Raw genomic sequence first — 7,038 nt, forward strand, 5'->3', positions numbered from 1 at the left:
TTCCCAATTCCCATTAAGTCAACTCAGCCAGTTATTTGTTCATGTATTTATTCAACAGCAAATATTTATTGACACACCACTATGGGCCAGGAATTGAGGATATAACAGTAAAGGAAAGGTGAGTGGTTGTTGCCCTCATGAAGCTTCATTCTAGTGGGAACACCTGAAAAGACAAGGAAATGTCCCCACAATTGTTAAAAGCAAATAATTATAGATTATATGCACATAAGAAACATATAGAATGATGGCAAATAACTCAGGAGGGTGTTTCAGGGAGTGTGGACCTAGAAGGCCACCCTAAGGAGGTGACATCTGAGTCAAGACCTGAAGAATGGGAAGTAAGAGGCATACCCAAAACTGGGGAAACAGTTTCTAGGCATAGGGAATAGAGAGTGCAAAGTCTCAAAAGTGAGGAAAAATCTTGGCTTATTCAAGAAACAGAAAGGAGGCCAAAGGCATTGGTGCTTAAGAAACCATAGGGAAAGTGATCTAAAAAGAAACTGATACTGGGTAGAAACCAGATTAGGCAGGGTCTTGTAACCAAGGAGTTTGCATTTTTGTCTTAAGTGCGGTGAGAAAGCAGTGGTGTGACTGGATCTGATTTACGTTCTATAAAGATGGTTCTGGCTGCTCTGTTGAGAACAGATTGGAAAAGGCCAAATATGATGCATGTGTAGGGATATACCCACACACCCCACATGCTATGCCTCAAGAGGACTGTGAGAAATAGAAAAAGAGTGTTTGGCCAAGATCCTGTCATATGGTGGCAGATAAGCTTGTGGCCTAATATGAGCCCCCCAAGGGTCTTTTATCACCAGATGGTGGAGAGACTACCTTTCCTCTCCATGCTGGCTGCTTGGTATCTGCACAGCAGCTGCCCAGAGCCTGTAACAGCATGTGGGGCTACACGAAAGATGGGACCTAGATAGCAATGCCAGTTTGCAATACCCTAGGGACAGCTTCTTCAGTCTGATCATTTTAATACCCAAGATATAGTTTCATATTCAGTATGCGAGATAGTTCAAGCATAAGAATACTCACTGTGTGAAATATCCAATATTTAGGAACAATTCATTTTCACTACCATCAATGTATATTTTGTGTAAATATTATCCAGTTGCTAGGTCAGATTTTTTTTCTCATTTATATTTGGTATATTCCATTAATGTCAGATGTCTTGTGTATATGGGTGTTGTCCATGAAGGATTATAACTCCTTTATGTCTGTTGATCACTAAAAATTGAATCAGTTAATCGTTAAGAACAATTTTTTACCTCCCTGCAGCATTATTTAATTAACACACTTTGGGGTTTCAGAGCTAGAGTTTTGTTGTCACATTATGCTTCCATAGGAATTGTAACAAATTAGGAGGCAAAAAGTGGAATGAATTTAGCTTTTGAGATGCAAGGTATTGACATGTTGAATTATCGTGAGTGAAGGACAACTATAGTACGGTAATTAGTGCAAGTCTTCTGTTTTGCATTTATCATCTTGAAAGATAGCACTAGAAAATAACAAGGACAACATTAAGAAAATAAATGGAAAAAAATGACAATTCAGTTACAGGAAAGGATACTTTTTATTATATGAATTGAAACTGTGTAAAGAAGCTCTTGGACTTTTTCTTTTGTTTTGTTGTAAAGAAAGAGAGCATAGAATTGTTGATCCTGCCAAAACTACTCATTTATTTATTTATTTTATTATTTTTTTTACTACTCATTTATTTAATGGTTGCCAAATACAGCCCTTGATATTCTGCTAGAAATTTGATAGTTACGGTATTGCCAAGGTTGTTTGGGAACATTTGATGTCTTTCCCATATGTTGTTACAAGGCAACCCTAGAACACGTGATATAAGAGCCAGGCTGGAAATGAGGTTCTTTGTGGAACCTGTTTTTTTAAGTTTTTACATAATGACCACTAATCTCCATCCCTTTGCTGGTCTGAGAGTGATGGAGGGAGTGGTTCAAATGTAAGAGGCCAGGGTAACATCTGCAGACCAACTTAGAATCTAACTTTGTTTCTAAAAACAAGCAAACAATAATCATTAAAATATAGCACTTAGAGAGGTCTGATGTTAAGCGGTCTCAGTTCATTTCCTGGAGGATTTTTAGACCTTACTGTTGATTCACTACAAACTGTCATAATGTAATATAGCTAACTCCAGAGTCTGAACAGGATGAGGAATTCTGCCTTTGTGTCTTGTGGATGACCTTTTCTGATCAGGGTGAAGTTGCTGGTGTTGGAGTGAGTGATTGCTCCTATCCCCTTGTGCTTCGTCTAGCTTTGCTTGCGGAAGCTTTTATTGTTATTAATATTTTACTGCCTGCAGGCCAGCAGTGCTCTAGGTGATGAATACAACATTGAGCTAGCCCTGGTCTTTGTCCAACTGGATAATTACTAATTATACAACTAGGAAATAGAAATTGCTCTATATAAATATTGGGATAAATAGGGCAATGTGGGGCAGAAACAAATAGTTATTAATATTCATCAACCTATGACAAATTCCTGATGAGCTCTCATGGTATCTCAAAAAAAAAGGTTAATTTTCTAAGAAAAAGATTTAATATTTTCCAACTGTGGTTGGTCTTCTCAGCTGCTTGCACTTAAATTTCTTTTGGAGTTACTAAGAATAATGTATTCTGAAGGTCATGTAGCAAAACTACCATAAGTTTGATGAATTACTTGAGTTTTATTTATATGAATAATTATTGTTAGTTTTGTGGATAACCATTCAGAAGTGACCATTATATTCTCAAAAATTTTATTTGTTATTAAAATTATAGTAATCAAATTTATCAGACTATCTTATCAAAAACAAACAAAAACTAAAGCAAACAAAAGATGCTATGTTGTGTGTTTTTCAAATATACTTCCTGGAGGCGGAAGTTATTTTGCTGCTAAGACTTTAGGGGATGTATATTGGTTCATCTACTTGCCCTCTGTGTTTGAAAAAGGATTGATTTACATCCTGCCTTTTTCCAATTTGTTCCTCTAATTGATATAGCACTGGATGAGAATAATCCATTAATAGCCACTAGTGTGGTTTTAAGGGAAGTGGAGCTGCGGAAAGCATTAAAGTAACAAACAGAATGCGATGCATTTTATTTATTTATAATTATCTGGAAAGAAATAAGTTGAAGGTGTCATTATAATCTTTTATAGTATTAGGCTCCTGATGCTTTGTGAATTTCCTTGATGTGTTTTGCGTTTTAGGGTTTTGTTGGCAAGCATTTATAAATTCCTTAGAGCGCCACATTTAAAACCATATCTTTCCAATGTCTCTTTTTTGGTTTTTTTTCTGGCATACTTTTAAGTGCACTTGTCTTATTCCTTCTTAATTATGAGCCTTTAAGGAAAGAGTCTGTACCTTACTCATCTGGTTGTCTTTGTATCTAGAGCACATTGGGCACAAAAATAAAATATTTTGTTGAACTTATTTGATTTTCAGATTAAATTTTATACTGTTTGTGAGAAGAAGTCAGTGTTAGAAAATCTGACATCCAGCTTCAAAATTAGTTTGGGTCAGAGATGATAAAGGATAGAGTAAGCAAGAAAATTAGAAAGTAATTTTGTCCCAGATTATTAAAAAATTGTGTATAAAACACTCTCTGGTGAATTATATAATCACATGAAATACACCTTTTTCATTGTACCAGTGATCATTTTTCTCAGTTAAAAGTAACATTTAAAAAAATGCAACACATGTTTATTATAGGTTCACTGGAGAGAACACTAAAGAGCAAAAGGTTAAAAATAAAAATATTGTACAATTTCCTTACCCATAGAAAACTTCCATTAATCATTGAATTTCTGTTCTTCTATCCTATTTGACATATATCTAAATTTTATTTTTTTAAGGGGTCATATTATGCATATAGTTTTATCATATCTTTCTTACCTAGTATAATATTCATTTTTTTGATAATAAATACTATTTATGGCAATATTTTTACGTCTTAATAGTTAAGCATAATTTTATCAAACCAAGTTTCCATTATTTGGCATTTATATATTTTTGGAATTGTCCTCTGTCAAAAACAACTTAATGATGAACATCTTTGTAGCTAGATCTCTGTGGATACCCTTCGCTAACAAAATATTTTAATAAATATGCTCTAACACATGTTTGTCACAATCACAGTGATTCATAAAATCATTAAAGTATGCATCTAAAGTAATTATTGCATTTTATTTTTGGAACAGCAGTTCATAGTTATAAATAGGAGAAGTATATACTTAGAAAATCACACTGGACTGACAAATTTAATTTTGTAAGTTAATTTTCCCACCACAACATCTTGGTTGCCAACTTTTATTTCAAATTTCTAGCACACACATTTGATCATTCCTCAGACATTAACCCATTGCCTACCAGGTGCCAAGTCCTGTTCTAGGAATCAGAAAACTAAGATCACAAAGTTCTCATGCTTAAACTGCTCACAGTTTCATGGGAACAGATTTATTTTATAGAAACAAGGTAAGCTTGCAGACCCAAAGCATAGATAAGGCTTAACTTTGTAGCAGTCTCTGTCAGTACACATCAGAAAAAATTGATAGTGAGGAAATGAAGTAATCATAAATGACAAGTAATAAAATAATAGATGAAGAAAATACTAAGCTCATAATATGTGCTAAAACTGTTTAGATATTTGATGATATCTGTATAATCTATCATTGATTATCACTATTGCTAGACACTAATGTCTTTATGATGCTTACTATCTAACTTCCTAAGTTAAATAGCAGTAAATGCATAGTAGTGTGTATCGGGATTCTTTATAAAGGGGTAATGAAAAGATGATGAATGCGTAGAGACTTGATTTACCAGATACTTTATATTACAAAGTAAAAGCAAATTTTATTATTATTGAACCATAAAATACTGCTGAAACTCTAAAATATAAGCCAATACATATATTTTTAATTTTTTTCTTTTCATTTGAATTCTGTGTTTCGGTATTGGGTATATCCAAAGACCATAATGATGCATTCATAGCTGGTGGCATAAATATTGTCACAATTACACAATCATTTTGTATCATGCTTCATTTTTCCTTTGCCATATATTCAACTTGATGTATGATATAATGATAATGATATGTAGACTTTGTCCTTGTTGATTTATTTGTAACTTCTTAAGGGTACTTTAGCACCATCTATTTAAATTTCCTCCAAAAAGCACTCAGTAATTTACTTTTTAAAATAATTTTAAGTTTATGCCTCATAATAAGGATCACTTTGATGTTCCATATCCCTAGAATCAGCAATATTTTTACTATCATATTGATTTCTTCTAGTCAATGTGGGGAAGAGCAATGTCGGTTTTCATTGCTTTGAATCAAGGTGAAAAACTGCGTGGTCGGAATAGTCTAACAAATAATGTTCATGTGCTGTTGGCTGTCAGAGGGAAAGAGGAAACCAGCCATCAGCTCTTCTCCCCACAACACACTAAACAACCAGCTCAGGTGGTTTTGTGTCCTATTCTCTTGTCCAGTAACTGCTGCTTGTAGCCATGCAATGTAAACTCAGTTATTCTGTTATTTTCAGGATGTAAAACACACCTCTACATCCTTAGAGAAGAAATGGAAGAATCAGTCTCATGCATAAGTGCTTAGGTACTTGTAAGGGTTTTATATCTCTGGCTTTAGGTCAATGAGTTTAGTTTCCTAATCCTAGATATTCAGGGCTTTATGGTGAATGGATAGAAGTTCTGTTGACAGAATTATAGGCTATGTGGCTGTGACAAAATTATGAATCTCTCATTTCTACTGTGTTTTAGAACTTGATGGGAGAAGTAAGTATATAGGAAAATATGCAAACACTTACTGAAAATTACTCTTTTTCGTTAAGTGTTATATGGAGGGTTTTTTTCCTATGAGGAAATGAAACAAACCTGTTTTTATATTCAAAACTGCTTCATCATGAAGTCTGTTTCCCTGAGGAACAAAGGGTACCTAAGAGATACCAAACTGAGTTTATCCTTAAAGACTGTTGAGTAAAGATTGCTTACTATTGATACTTAACAATATTCATTAAATTAATTTAGAAATAAAAATGTTTTTAATAATTTTAAAATTATTGTTTTATCCTCTCTAGCTCTATCTATGTGTTATTATATGATACTGAGCAGCAGTTTTTCTTCTTGTAACAAATTGCACACATTATTAACATCATCACCAAATATTCTCTATGTTCAGTAGACTTGGGGCATTCGCTAGATGTTGAAGAGAAAATGTTTAAAAATAAAAGTTTAAAGAACTTCAAGGCCTACATCCCATCCACAGGACCTTTGGAGTTTTTTGTTTGTTTGTTTTGTTTTGTTTTGCCATGCCTAGTAGCTTGTGGGACCTTAGTTGCCCAACCAGGGATTGAACCTGGGTCCTCAGCAGTGAAAGCATTGAGTCCTAACCACTGGACCACCAGGGAATTCCCCCATCCAAAGGATCTTACAATATAATTTGAAAGAAATGAGTAGAACAGAACAAAGACAATTAACAGTATAAGGTAGTTTAGTGAAGTGTCAAATACTGTACATGATACATGTAATAAATATTGAGAAAGAAGTGATCATAAAGAAACTGTATTCAGAAAAGTCTTTTAGGAATCTCTCAGAAGGAATATTGCAAGGAAATTTGAAAAAGGATGTTTTCAAGAAGACTTCAGGGGAAGGTTTATATGAGGGCGTATGTAGGACAAAGAATAAAGTATGAACCTTATTATGATAGTAAAGAGAATTCATTGAAGAACTTTTGAGGAAGGCATTATTGTGTTTGGCTTGGTGTTTGGGGAATATTGGGTTACTTTGGTAGCAGGGTGGGAAATTATGGGAAGGAGGATGTAGTGATGTGCTTGGACAGGGGTCACCCCTTAGGAGAATGATGCAGTTGGTCAGGTGTGAAATAATGAGACTACCACTGGAGAGGTCGTGATGGGAGTAGGAATGATGGACTTGGCAGACATGAGAATCTAATTGACAGAGATAATTCCACCTGAGAAGTAAAGGGAAAGCTTTTTTTTTCTTTTCCCTTTATA

Source organism: Neophocaena asiaeorientalis, unplaced genomic scaffold (genome assembly GCF_003031525.2).
Source record: "Neophocaena asiaeorientalis asiaeorientalis breed wild unplaced genomic scaffold, Neophocaena_asiaeorientalis_V1.1 scaffold268, whole genome shotgun sequence".
Classification (NCBI taxonomy): Eukaryota; Metazoa; Chordata; class Mammalia; order Artiodactyla; family Phocoenidae; genus Neophocaena; species Neophocaena asiaeorientalis.